A 15,822-nucleotide genomic window follows, 5' to 3' on the forward strand; every position below is an offset into this window, starting at 1 on the left:
GATATAAGAAATACTGAATAAGTATGGTGAACATATACAGTACTACCTATGCGCTAAAATAATCTGTCATTCTTTCACTAGACTATGCTTAAACATAAGTAGGTAGTTGGTGCTACAAGTAGTGGGCATTGGTGTGTACAAGTATGTGTGTGAGGTTTTTTTCTTTCTTCTTTTTTTCCTCTCTTTTTTAATTTACATATATTTGGTTGTATGATGGATTTTTATTTGTTATTTATGTTATTTATCAGTTATAAACAATCTCAATTTTTGTAAGCTGTTCTTCGATTTACGATTTCACACATGCTACATATCTATTTTTGTCATATTTTGATACCTATAAATCTTTTCGATTTGATTTCAATTGTTGTGAAACTAATGATTATCATATGAGTTTCACACTTATGTCTAACTTAATCTTTTTTCGACATATTTAACATGAAAAACACAAATAAAGTTGCATTCTATATCGATGACTTAAGTTGCCATGACGGTTTTTATTTTAGTACAATGTTTCTTGTTGTGATATATATACACTTAATACATATTCATTAGCAATTGCACTAAGTCTATAAACATCTGTAAGACGTCAATGTAATGTATAACAATACATGTATAATACATAAGTAGACAATTGTACAAGCTTGACATATGATGTTTCAAGTTTAAAACAATTTCACCTGAAAAAAAGGACATGTAGTTTGGTCAAGTTTGTCAAGTCTGTTCCACCGCATTAAATAATGTATATCGTAATGAAACCTCAAAAAAGTATATGAAATGCATCTCTAACATGGTAGGCGAATGGTTTTCAAACACATATTTACACGGTCCTACATTCTTTATCATAAAAACAGAGTTAATTTACAAATGTGTCGCATAAAACACATTCAAACCCCATATTTAAGAAACATCAATTGACATATTATAAAATCTTAATGAGATACATTTTTACGATCTATTAGAAAATGATATTGGAGAATTCGGAGTTTATCAGAAGAAAATCTATTTTCTTTTGTGCTTATCATCAATCAGTGTAGGATGTCATATGGTTATTTCTGTGTTTCTCATGGGTAGTCCAGAATGTAGGTAAAAAAACTTCAGAAATCGTTTATGATATAAAAATGCAATAGTTAAGGTAAAGGGTACAATGAAGGAAATGGTGTATAAATTCCTAACACACCATGATCCCTTGATGCTTTTGACAAGACCAAAAGCAAATAATCGCTTCTGTTGCCCTTCCGTTCGCATTCGGCAAGATCTGGATGCAATCTCGACTCATGCACGTTTATGAGGACTACGTCCAGAAAACATAGAACATTATTGCGATTTTAATCCGATACATCAGATTCTGACACGACATAGTCACGATTTTTATCTGACTAGATAAAATCGGCTGAGTTTCCCCGAATGTTACCGGACACACTTAACGGTCAGGGTGCATTTCCTACCTCTACGGACCATTCCTGATTTGTAGGCATCTGAGACAAACGTATACTACTTCGTTAAGACAATGTTAGGACATTCCAGATCAATGAGGATAGTAATCCAAGTGTTTTAACTTTTCGTGTCTTAGCGCTGTCTGATCTAAAACGGGAGCCATCATCGGCTCGGTTTGAACGCTGCATTAGTCAAGATTCCAAATTTACCGAGACTTTTAACTCTGAATATATATATATCATTGGTTATCCCGTCAATATAGTCTTTTGATTAAGTACAAGGATATAGTGTAGCTCAGTACAATCATATACATGCACATATACCTATAAATAGAGGATTGAAAACATTATCAATTGACTTTTCATATTTTATGAGTAAACAAACAAAACAGTGATGTGAAATACAACATTTAGTGAATATTAAGTTTAAGTATGATTGAAGAAGATATGATGAATATATTACAAGGTTTATATTGTTTGATATACGTGAAATAATACCAGCAGTGTTATTTTTTTTTTTTAAATCTTTTGAACTAAACTGACGATATATGCCAACGAGCATACAAAATACAACTTTCCTTTTCATCAAAGAAATAAAGTATTTTGTGCCTAATCCGGCCATTTTTGTTCACGATAAAGTTGTCTTACACTTGAATATAATAAATTTATTACATGAGTGTTAGAATTCTTAATTTTAATTTTAATAAATTTATATGCATAAAATTATCGTCACATGGCGCGTGAAATTTTAAAACTACTGTATTCTTTTTCAATGGGGTTCAAACTCAATTTTTTCATACATCAAGACACACTGTCTGCACTGTATGCATATATATTCTACCACTGCATCAATTGAGATACGATATTTATCAACTCGAGAAAGTTAAACGATAGAAGTTAAGATTACAGATTATGAATTGTTGTGAAAATAGCCATATAAAGTTTGCCATGATCAGATAATGCAATTAATCGTGGCTGTGGATGGAGGTGAATAAATACACGTCCATTTTTAGGTTACATCATCGATCGATCAAATGACTTCGGGTATAAACATAACTAATTAGTAACTTTTATAAGCATATATTATACATTTATTTCCCGTGCCTGAATAATACATGAATACTATATTCATCAAGTACTATATATACCATGGTTATTACGAGTTAACATATTTAAACAAACGAATCCGAAGGATGAGTTTGTTTAAATATGTTAATGAGTAAGACACATGGTATATAAAATTTGTAATATAAATAAAATGATTGACAGCTTCAAGACCTTCAACTAATATTGGAAATTGATCACGTTACAGTTTTATCCAATGAAATGGAAGCTCGCGCAAGTCACTTTTGCGCTTCGTGTATGATCGTCTGTATATTTCATGTAATAGAACCCCTGAATTTGCAGAAAGTAAAGAAAATGTCGGATTTAGTTTTGCGCCCCGTGTATGATTGTAGGCGCAGGTAATTTCATAATGTCATCAGACTGAGGTAAACAAAAATGTCGGATTCCATGACAAGGATTATAAATAATTATTCTAATGACGGTAAGAATTTTTGTTTTTTTTGTTTTCAATGTATCATACAAATTAATCATATTTTACAGAATTTTCATCTAATTGAAAAATGCTTTTCTTCCGTTATTTTATTAGATTATTTATTAAAACACAATTTTAATGATAAAACAATATTTTAACAGTGGCGGATCCAGGGGCGTAGATAGTGTACGTCCCCTTATGTTTTTTCACAGATATTTGTAGCCGATATTTATTCCTTTTTGTATAGATACCCCCCTTTTTAAATCGAAATTTAATTGCATTTTCGCGGCAAAGGAAATGATAGTTTTACATTTTATTTTTTTCAAAACTGAAAGAAGAAACATTTAGTAATTGTTTCAAAAATTAAGGAAATTCGTAACAATCCTATATAGTTTGAAAAGGGTTTCTTGAAATGTGGTACACATAATTTATTGCCTTTTTCTTATAAAATGAAAACAAATGAAGATCTTGACCTTTTAGTATGTTTTACAGCTTCCTAAATATTTTAGAGGCGGATACATTTAAAAAAAAAAGGTGGAGCTTCAGCCATGGAATAACATGAAAATGAATATGTTATACCATGGCTGAAGCTCCGCCTTTTTTCCTTTGGATTCTAGTCGAGTTGCATATTTAATTAGCAAAGTATGGTACAACATAAATTTGCATATAATATACCATGGTTTTCCCTCACCACACTTTTTAAGCAAATTATTTCATAAAAACATCAAAGGAAAAAAATCCAATTTATGTTACAATATATATTAGACGTGTCCGTAAATCGTGTTTTTAAGATTTTTGTTCGCATTTTTATTTATCATTCTACATTAAAGAAATATATGGCGTATAAAGTGAAAATTATATTTCAGGATTCGCAATATATATACAATGATTAAATGATTATGTCAAGAACGAAATATCAATTGTTAGTACTTAAAAATATTCGTACATCTAAACACCAAGATGTTGTTAAACAAAAATTGATACCCTGCATTTATCATGATTTTCAATAAGATGGTCATATCCACAAAAGTCTGCCCCGCCCTTCCCCCAGTTATCGAAAACTTATCATTCTGTATTGAAAATAATATCTAGGTGTAAATTAGATTCTATCTTATATAAAACTATACGGACACAGATATGTCCAAATGATAGTATCTATTTTAATAAGTGTATAATAAACGCAAATGTATCTTGCATATCATTTCATCAAAAAAGGAATGTTTGATAACCAGTCTATGGAAGAAGCGTATCGATAAAAACTTTTCTTATATCACATAGCGATATTGTCTAATATCAATTGTAAATATGCAGACATTCCATGCGGAAAATGTTGTTTTCGGCAACGAAAAATTAAGAAAATACTAATTTTAAAACTTATTGTTCAAATATAAACAACAATTGAGTCTAAATATACATGCAGAAGTTAGTTAGAAGCTTACGTTTATGTCAGTGTAACATTTGAAGTGCTGTGTTTTTCTTATATACATAAATAAACAATGCGATACTTTTAAAATATCAATGCTATACTTTTAAAATATCATAGCGATGTTTTTGTTATATCAATATTAGTACCGATTAGTATTAAAATTAGACTGTTGTACCCATATTTTGACAATTTTACCTATTATATCTGTTTTGTTCACGCATCGTTGTAAATATGACAGAATTTGATGAGACTGTCATACACGTGAGAGGTGAAGTTCTATAAAACCAGGTTCAATCCACCATTTTCTAAATTTGAAAATGCCAGTACCAAGTCAGAAATATGACAGTTGTTATCCATTCGTTTGGTGTGTTTTATCATTTGATTATACCATTTGATAAGGGACTTTCTGATTTGAATTTTCCTCGGAGTTCAGTATTTTTTTAAATTTTACTTCTTAGTAGTATATTGTATGTAAATAAGCAATTTTAAGACCATTGCTTAAATTCAAATTGTTTTTGGTAACATCTTACAAATTTCTCAATTGGTTTTGGAAGCAAATCTAATCAAATAAGAGTTTAATAAACAATGCCGTAATCAAATAATCAAATAGCTAAGTATCAAAATGATTGACCTGTACTTTTGAATCTCCTTTTTTTTTTTTTTTTTTTTTTTTAAATTAGACCGTTGGTTTTCCTGTTTGAATGGTTTAACACTAGCAATGTTCTTGTTCCTATATAGCGTGGTGTTTGCTGTGAGCCAAGGCTCCGTGTTTAGGGACCTACTTTGGTCTATAATGGTTTACTTTAAAAAAATTATTACTTTGATGGAAAGTTGTCTCATTCGAACTCATGCACCATCTTCTTATATCTATAAATCTTTAAAATTTCCCCTTATAAATATCTGCTTTCCTGTCCTCCAACTGAAACATTTTCAGCGGGATCAAACGTTTTAATGGATCCAAACCTTCTCCCTTTTTCTGAAACAATAGCTAGCATAACATCACAACATAGAAAAACACAGGATAAAATATCAATTGGCAGACTTAACTCCATCAAAAAAAGTAAATTAATACACAATGAACGAATGAACGAATATACACATTTCTAACGTCAAAAGACATTTACATCTTATTTATTTGTGTTCTAAACATTTTTTTAGTACTCATTGAAGAAATGAATTTATAACAAGCGATACGGATTGTTATTTTGCACTAAGAAAAATTCGCGTATTTATACGATCGGTTACTAGCCAAAAACGAAAGTCAAATCTCTGTGGCAACAATACATCGGAATACCCTCACGGTCATCGCGATGTAAAAGAGCATCCAGGCGGCGAGCTGATTATGTTCATAGAGATATCGATTTACCAACGGGGAAAAGTCTTTGATATCCAAAAAGAACTGTCTTCCTTCTCAATATCGTTTGCTATGTTAATAATAAATTTATTTTCTGTTTGACAAGATTTTTGATTTTCGTTGTATCTGAAGTTGTCCAATTTTTATAGTCTGAGGCTACTCAGTTGGTATCTTCAAAAAGCGGGACATCAGCATTTGTACATTTTAATTTGTTTGGATTATTCATTTTACCATTTGAATATTCATTGTAATTTGGAGCTGTATTGGATTGGATTGTTTGAATGAATGTTTCTTTTAAGTAATGATATTTTTTGTCTATTTCGATATTACCAAGGTGGGTAGACCATCGCAGTGTGACCAATAAATTAGAATCTAATAGGTTGGTAGACGTATTTGCAACCACTTTTAAATTCCGCCATTGCATCATCCCTTCAAATAGAATTATAAAAAAGAAGATGTGGTAAGATTGCCAATGAGACAACTGTCCACAAGAGACCAAAATAACGCAGACATTAAGAATTATAGGTCGCTGTACGGCCTTCAACAATGAGTAAAGCCCATACCGCATAGTCAGCTATAAAAGGCCCCGATAAGACAATGTAAAACAATTCAAACGAGAAAATAACGGCCTTATTATATAAAAGAAAAGGGAACGAAAAACAAATATGTAACACATAACTAAACGACAACCACTGAATTACAGGCTCCTGACTTAGGAAAGGCACATACATAAATAATGTGGCGGGGTTAAACATGTTAGTTAGTTGGTTAAACCATGTGATTGAAAACAATAGACTGAACAGGTTGTTAACACTTTCAACTATCAATAGGGTCAAGCAACATTTTCGGAATGATAAAATCATGTAAGCGTTAATTGTGTTACAGTTACGACATTTTAGTGATGTTGATCCTAAAACATTGAACTGGTCATGATCTAAGTTTGTGAATTATGTTTGCAGTTTTCTTGACATGCATTGTGACGTGTCATCGTATTAATTCTATATTAGAAAACTATAGCAGTTATATTAGAAAAGTATCGCATTCATAAATTTTTGATATTAAAAAATCATCGCTATGATATAAGACAAATATCGCATTGATATTTTAAAATATAGCAGTATCGTTGACTTATAGGTGATTTTGGCGTAGCAAACAATTGAATTCATCTCAATTACATTCCACTGAATTTGCTACATGATATTTATAGAATGTGTACATCTACAAATGATAAATCGTTCATCTATGTTTCATTTATTCAATAATTCAATTTTTTCGTTTAAATACACCTTGCTTGTTATTACATAAAATAACTCATGAAAATTATACACCAGACGTATGTCATGTTAAATGTCACACTGCCAGTTTTAAGAAAAGAGTCATTACTTTATACCGAAAAATCTGCCTTTCTTCGTACAAATGCTAACATTCGTCTGAAATTTCCCACAATGCAACTCGTTGATATAAGACAATATCGCTCGTTGATATAAGAAAAGCTTTTATCGAATCGCTTCTTCCATAGACTGATGTAGGCGAACTTATTTTTTTATCTTAACCTACCAGATTATGTTTGACGCTAGGGTTAGTTGTTTCTTTTGGTCGTACTCTTGAATGCTAAAAGTATTTAAACCTTATTTGAGGTTTATCTTATATACTTTTTTCAAGTGATCGCATTTTGATAATAAACTTGACTTTGCTGCATCTTAGAATGCTCATATCCAAAAGATTTAGATGCAAATGATATTTTTAATTATTTTCTCAGTTATGGTAGTGAACTACATTTTTAGTATATAAGGATGTTCGTTACTCTTGTTTTTGATATTTTTGTCTGATATTAAGAATTCTGTACTTTTATCCATGTAAGGCAATTAAAATTGTACCCACTACCCTACTTTTTTTTTAAGTTCATAAGTTTTTTTGCACATAGTCATTGAAATCTTGTTTTTTTCACATTTTTTGAAGGAAAAGGTACTAATGTTAACTATATGAAAAACCTACAGAAATCATTTCCCGTCAAATTTTCAATGGCTTATATCTCAAAAACAAGTACACGGACCTATATGTTTATCCTGCTTTTAAAGTTCCGTCATTTACGTGCATATTCTTTAAATTTTTCAACGTTCTTTTTAACAAGCTGTTTTATTTAAACGGAGGAGCGAACAGCCTTATAGTTGTCACATTTGTGTAAAATAGTAATAAACAAGAAATGAAAATGCAATCTATAGATTGTGCATTAGCGACAATAAAATATACAAATCCAGTGCAATATGGTAATTGAAAGTAATAAACTTAAAAGGATGTACTTTATAATTCATCTTATAGCCCTGTGCGGTGTAGGGTTGGCGTTGTCATGGTTATTAAATAAATATTAAACAGTAAAACACATCATCATTTGTACTGTTGAGTGCTTTAAAGATGTATAAATGACATCGTGTGAAGAAAGAAAGTAATGATTCTTTTTGACTTTGTAAATAAACATTTGTTATATATTGGTACAAAAAATGTAAACAATATAATCAATAACAAAGTTTCATTAAAGGTTTTTATACTTTTAGTAGAACATATGTATAACAAAAATGTGTCAGTATTCGTCAAAATTTAAATATGTTTTCCAAAAATGTAAAAGTGGGATATTCTCATTGAAGCTGATCACACCAGATTGCTGTTTAAGCTAAACTACGAACTGTATTTTGATTCACACTATTTAATTTGGGAAGGGACATGCAGAGTTACAATTTTGAAAAAAAAATGCATTCATCAGCATCATACCAAGCCTAATTGCATTTAGATTTATGGAAATATGTTAAAACTGTTGGAAAAGGATTTTAGTAAATTTTGAACAACAATTAAGTCTCTTTTAGTCTTTGTAGAACGGTAGGATTAAACACTTTATTTAGTTTGACTCATCGAATTAATTCATGAAGAGGTTATTAGTCCTACCTCTTTCATCGAGCCTCTACATTAATTTTTCCATGAGAATTCTTTAAAAGAATTTTGAAAGAATTTAACATAAAATTGGACCTCAATGAAAATAATTCATTTTTTCTGAAGCCCTCGGTTACATGAATAATGTATATCATAAATTGATAGTCTGTACACATGAAACTAGTAAAAGGTTATTTAAGACGAAATTCTTTTCAGGAAAGGAGCAGATCTTTCTCCTGTTCTATGCGTCTATACTTAAATTAACTTTTGTTTTTATAGTTATCAGTCTATGGAAGAAGCGATTCGATAAAAGCTTTTCTTATATCAACGAGCGATATTGTCTTATATCAACGAGTTGCATTGTGGGAAATTTCAGACGAATGTTAGCATTTGTACGAAGAAAGGCAGATTTTTCGGTATAAAGTAATGACTCTTTTCTTAAAACAGTGTGACATTTAACATGACATACGTCTGGTGTATAATTTTCATGAGTTATTTTATGTAATAACAAGCAAGGTGTATTTAAACGAAAAAATTGAATTATTGAATAAATGAAACATAGATGAACGATTTATCATTTGTAGATGTACACATTCTATAAATATCATGTAGCAAATTCAGTGGAATGCAATTGAGATGAATTCAATTGTTTGCTACGCCAAAATCACCTATAAGTCAACGATACTGCTATATTTTAAAATATCAATGCGATATTTGTCTTATATCATAGCGATGATTTTTTAATATCAAAAATTTATGAATGCGATACTTTTCTAATATAACTGCTATAGTTTTCTAATATAGAATTAATACGATGACACGTCACAACGCATGTCAAGAAAACTGCAAACATAATTCACAAACTTAGATCATGACCAGTTCAATGTTTTAGGATCAACATCACTAAAATGTCGTAACTGTAACACAATTAACGCTTACATGATTTTATCATTCCGAAAATGTTGCTTGACCCTATTGATAGTTGAAAGTGTTAACAACCTGTTCAGTCTATTGTTTTCAATCACATGGCTTAACCAACTAACTAACATGTTTAACCCCGCCACATTATTTATGTATGTGCCTTTCCCAAGTCAGGAGCCTGTAATTCAGTGGTTGTCGTTTAGTTATGTGTTACATATTTGTTTTTCGTTCATTTTTCTTTTATATAATAAGGCCGTTATTTTCTCGTTTGAATTGTTTTACATTGTCTTATCGGGGCCTTTTATAGCTGACTATGCGGTATGGGCTTTTCTCATTGTTGAAGGCCGTACAGCGACCTATAATTGTTAATGTCTGCGTTATTTTGGTCTCTTGTGGACAGTTGTCTCATTGGCAATCTTACCACATCTTCTTTTTTATAATTCTATTTGAAGTGATGATGCAATGGCGGAATTTAAAAGTGGTTGCAAATACGTCTACCAACCTATTAGATTCTAATTTACTGGTCACACTTCGATAGTCTACCCACCTTGGTAATATCGAAATAGACAAAAAATAGCATTACTTAAAAGAAACATTCATTCAAACAATCCAATCCAATACAGCTCCAAATTACAATGAATATTCAAATGGTAAAATGAATAATCCAAACAAATTAAAATGTACAAATGCTGATGTCCCGCTCTTTAAAGATACCAACTGAGTAGCCTCAGACTATAAAAATTGGACAACTTCAGATACAACGAAAATCAAAAATCTTGTCAAACAGAAAATAAATTTATTATTAACATAGCAAACGATATTGAGAAGGAAGACAGTTCTTTTTGGATATCAAAGACTTTTCCCCGTTGGTAAATCGATATCCCTATGAACATAATCAGCTCGCCGCCTGGATGCTCTTTTACATCGCGATGACCGTGAGGGTATTCCGATGTATTGTTGCCACAGAGATTTGACTTTCGTTTTTGGCTAGTAACCGATCGTATAAATACGCGAATTTTTCTTAGTGCAAAATAACAATCCGTATCGCTTGTTATAAATTCATTTCTTCAATGAGTACTAAAAATATGTTTAGAACACAAATAAATAAGATGTAAATGTCTTTTGACGTTAGAAATGTGTATATTCGTTCATTCGTTCATTGTGTATTAATTTACTTTTTTTGATGGAGTTAAGTCTGCCAATTGATATTTTATCCTGTGTTTTTCTATGTTGTGATGTTATGCTAGCTATTGTTTCAGAAAAAGGGAGAAGGTTTGGATCCATTAAAACGTTTAATCCCGCTGCAAATGTTTCAGTTGGAGGACTGGAAAGCAGATATTTATAAGGGGAAATTTTAAAGATTTATAGATATAAGAAGATGGTGCATGAGTTCGAATGAGACAACTTTCCATCAAAGTAATAATTTTTTTAAAGTAAACCATTATAGATCAAAGTAGGTCCCTAAACACGGAGCCTTGGCTCACAGCAAACACAACGCTATATAGGAACAAGAACATTGCTAGTGTTAAACCATTCAAACAGGAAAACCAACGGTCTAATTTAAAAAAAAAAAGAAAAAAAAAAGGAGATTCAAAAGTACAGTTCAATCATTTTGATACTTACTTAGCTATTTGATTATTTGATTACGGCATTGTTTATTAAACTCTTATTTGATTAGATTTGCTTCCAAAACCAATTGAGAAATTTGTAAGATGTTACCAAAAATAATTTGAATTTAAGCAATGGTCTTAAAATTGCTTATTTACATACAATATACTACTAAGAAGTAAAATTAAAAAAAATACTGAACTCCGAGGAAAATTAAAATCAGAAAGTCCCTTATCAAATGGTATAATCAAATGATAAAACACACCAAACGAATGGATAACAACTGTCATATTTCTGACTCGGTACTGGCATTTTCAAATTTAGAAAATGGTGGATTGAACCTGGTTTTATAGAACTTCACCTCTCACGTGTATGACAGTCTCAAATTCTGTCATATTTACAACGATGCGTGAACAAAACAGACATAATAGGTAAAATTGTCAAAATATGGGTACAACAGTCTAATATTAATACTAATCGGTACTAATATTGCTATAACAAAAACATCGCTATGATATTTTAAAAGTATCGCATTGTTTATTTATGTATATAAGAAAAACACAGCACTTCAAATTTTACACTGACATAAACGTAAGCTTCTAACTAACTTCTGCATATTTAGACTCAATTGTTGTTTATATTTGAACAATAAGTTTTAAAATTAGTATTTTCTTAATTTTTCGTTGCCGAAAACAACATTTTCCGCATGGAATGTCTGCATATTTGCAATTGATATTAGACAATATCGCTATGTGATATAAGAAAAGTTTTTATCGATACGCTTCTTCCATAGACTGTACATGTACTGCTAGATTTAGATTTTAAACCCTTATTTTTGTAATCATGTTATTTTCCTGTTTGGAGTTTAGTAGTGGTTATAATTGATAAACATCATTCTTATAAAGTAAAATGACAACCGACTACTAAAAGTTATCAAATTAAAAAACAAGGCAAATGCACAGTATGTACCAGAATATTCAAGGTATCCCAAATATAGAATACAAATACATCCAACATGTACATTATTTATGTACTTTTAATCTATTTTCAAAATTTTAAACATTTAAACTTAAAAGATTGTTGTCCTGTTTAGAAAACAAAACTATCCTTGTCCTTCTATAGTGCATTTGTATAGTTAAAGTTTGATTTTATAGTTGATTTGAATAACTTTGATAGGATCTTCTAACTATTTTTCTTTCCATAAAAATCAACAATTGTGACCATTCTGAGTCAAAATGGGATAGGTTTCAAATTTCAGTATATACAATTTTGATTAATGAAAATTTGATACAGCTAACTCAAGTGTGTTTACCGTATCGACCTCATCCTTTCTCCGTCAATTTTAGATTTAAATTCGCAATCAACACATTTATAAATACTTGTTTTTCTCAACTGCCATTAAACTTTTCCACAAATTTGGAGATCGTCGAAGAAGAAAGATGCATTTTGACGATCTATTAGTCGAAAAGCTTGGTGAATTCGGCCCCTACCAGAAAAAGACATATTTTTTGTTGTGTTTAACATCAATTAGTGCAGGATTTCATATGGTTATTTCTGTATTTCTCCTGGGGACTCCTGAATACAGGTAAAGATGCATTATGTTATTGTTATATAAATGACAGTTATTTTTAGTTAGATGAATTTTAAGTCAAAAAAGATATGCCTCTGAGGAAAAATTGGTTGATTATTATAGGGAATCACTGAAGCATGACCGGAGCGGGCCCACTCTTAGGCAGTTAGTAGGTCCCCACTTATGTAAATTTCTGGATCTGCCACTGAACAATTATAAATATATATTATTACGTTGTTTTAACTTGAAGTAAGATGACAGTGTTGTTCCGTGTTGAAGGCTTAACTGTGATTTTGAGAAGAAGAAGAACAACTGTTACAATAAAAGCGCTGTTCTTTTATTTTTGTCGTTGCTTTTTTCTGTGCATTTATTTGTTATGCGTTTACTTTTCTACATTGGCTAGAGGTAAAGGGGGAGAGTTGAGATCTCACAAACATGTTTAACCCCGCCGCATTTTTCGCCTGTCCCAAGTCAGGTGCCTCTGGCCTTTGTAAGTCTTGTATTATTTTAATTTTAGTTTCTTGTGTACAATTTGGAAATTAGTATGGCGTTCATTATCACTGAACTAGTATATATTTGTTTAGGGGCCAGCTGAAGGACGCCTCCGGGTGCGCGAATTTCTCGCTACATTGAAGACCTGTTGGTGACCTTCTGCTGTTGTTTTTTTCTATGGTCGGGTTGTTTTCTCTTTGGCACATTCCCCATTTCCATTCTCAATTTTATTTACTTATTTTGTGCATGCAACAGATTGATACCGCATATCAATTCTATTCTAATACCCCACAGAAGATAATAGTTACACTTACGAATTATATCAAATATACTATTAAACTGTCGATTCAAAATCAAGAATTATAATCCGTTTTTTTTGTCGGTAACTTGCTAGTGAAAGAAACCCTAATATTTTGACTGTGAATGACATACTAGTAGTTAAGAGTCTTCCTACTCTTTATAATAACTTGATTATGTGACTCGATGAGACTTTACATGCAGTATTGTCGGTTATGTAATACTTATAAATAAGCATGCGTTGTCATATATAAAGAAATGGTATAATATACAAATTGCTGCAATTGCATTTATTTTCTTATTTATGAAAGGTGTATGGATATCATTAAAAAAGAATTACTTGATGAAGTTTTACTATTGTTCTTAACAGTATAGACAACCTTCTTATAAAATACACTTTAATTAGCCTGGTATCCCGGCCCGATATCTAGCTGCGCGTCGTATATATATATACTGACAAGATTAGCCAGGACCCCAGGCTAACACTTTAATGAGATAGGTTTTCGGATGTTATTGTATTTCTAACTTGTTGTCAAGCTGATTATTACAAAAGGAAACAGTTACATGTATGAGCTGTTGGCTTTTCAATTACATGTATTATCCTTATTAAAAATTAACATTGGACAATATATTTATTGTAACGAACAACTGACCAGCTAACATTTTTTTTACACATGAAAAGTTTTCAATACAGTAAAAAACATGACATAGCCAACCAAACAATGATTAAAAGACGGACATAATGCAATACAATACACAGAAAACGTTATTTCGCAACACAAACCTCGAATCAAATCGTTCATTGAACTCAGAGATTTTTCGTAACACTCGTTGGTAGTCAATGTCGTTAAACACCTCCTCGTAAAGTAGGATACTTCAAAAAGGTGCAAACTGTCTGCTTTGATCGCTGGTTTCTTAATAAGCAGATTTATTGTCAAAACAAAACAAAATCGAGCTCTAGCATCTGTCTAAATCGGTCACCAATGTTAATTTCTATATGTAGGTCAATCCATGAAGCAGATATGGCCATATTTGTGGTATTCTGTATAACAATTATGCAACCTGTTCTGGGTCTTTTTTCCGGCTATAACCAACAAAATTATCTTTTATTATTCAAATACCGAATACTTTTTGTATTAGTTATAAAGCCATCATCATTGGCTATCATTCATTTGCGCCACAGTTTTTATAGAATGTGTCATCTTCTATGAAACATAGATTCATGAAATAAGTAGTATTTTCCTTGTTAAAGAACTTATCTCAGGGTTTTAACTGTTGTGATGACACGAAAAGCCAATCGTATAACAACAATATGTCGTCTTTTTATAATTAACTAAAGAGGGCACTGACAATATCGATGCCGCTAGTGGTTTTATTGATCTCATTCTAATGTGGGTCTTAGAAAACGAATTTTTAATTTTGTTTTTAAATCTTACTCATCATAAATGCCAGAGGGTTATCTACTACTATATACTAGTATACAAGTTTCAGAGTCTACGTTTGTTGGTTCTGAGCTCATACTTAGACATTGCAGCTTGAATGGGGATAATTTTGTAATGAACGATTGTAAAGCCTTATGGTGTCAATTCTAAATAGTTTATACCTTCCATATACTCGATACCGGAGATCGTGTTTTTGATGGAGAGTTGTCTCATTGTCAATTTTACCACATTTCTTATTTTTTATCATCAGTAAACCTTACACTGATTTTTAAAAGGTACGATCATATCTCGGTCAAAATATCTTTCCATAATTTATATTTACTTTTAGATGGAAATCAAATATCAGGTATCTTATAACTATGTCAATGCACTTTTAAGTTGTTGACAGAATATTATAATTACATTCCGTGTGAAAACTACTTTGCATTTATTTTCGTGTGCCAAAAGGTTCTTTGCACCATAATATGATATAAATATACTGACAAAGGAAACACAATATTCTTTGACAATTATTTTTTTTTTGTAATCTCTTACAAGAAACTGTAAACCGCGTGCCTTTTTATGGTATCCCATACTTTGTCCTATACTGTCACTGTGTCACATTACACGTGATAGCAAGACATTTCACCTTACACGTATAAAACATGACTCATTCGAGGCCTTATTATTTGATGTCACGTGCTTGGAAAAGATGCAACAACGATAAAACATCTCACTGTTTTTCCCTGAATGAGAATAAACCCTCGAATTCAAGAACTCAAACACACTTTACAGACGCAGATAAATATCGCCAAATAAATCATATATTTTCCTAGAATAA

General features: G+C 31.1%; 1 protein-coding gene across 1 annotated transcript in view; it reads left to right on the forward strand.

Annotated features, from left to right (window-relative positions):
- The window catches only part of LOC139492613 (uncharacterized), a 50,318-nt gene that overhangs the window by 514 nt on the left and 33,982 nt on the right, over positions 1 to 15,822 (forward strand). The gene's annotated exons all lie outside the window — the stretch shown is intronic.

This window comes from Mytilus edulis, chromosome 10 (assembly GCF_963676685.1).
Source record: "Mytilus edulis chromosome 10, xbMytEdul2.2, whole genome shotgun sequence".
NCBI classification, from domain to species: domain Eukaryota; kingdom Metazoa; phylum Mollusca; class Bivalvia; order Mytilida; family Mytilidae; genus Mytilus; species Mytilus edulis.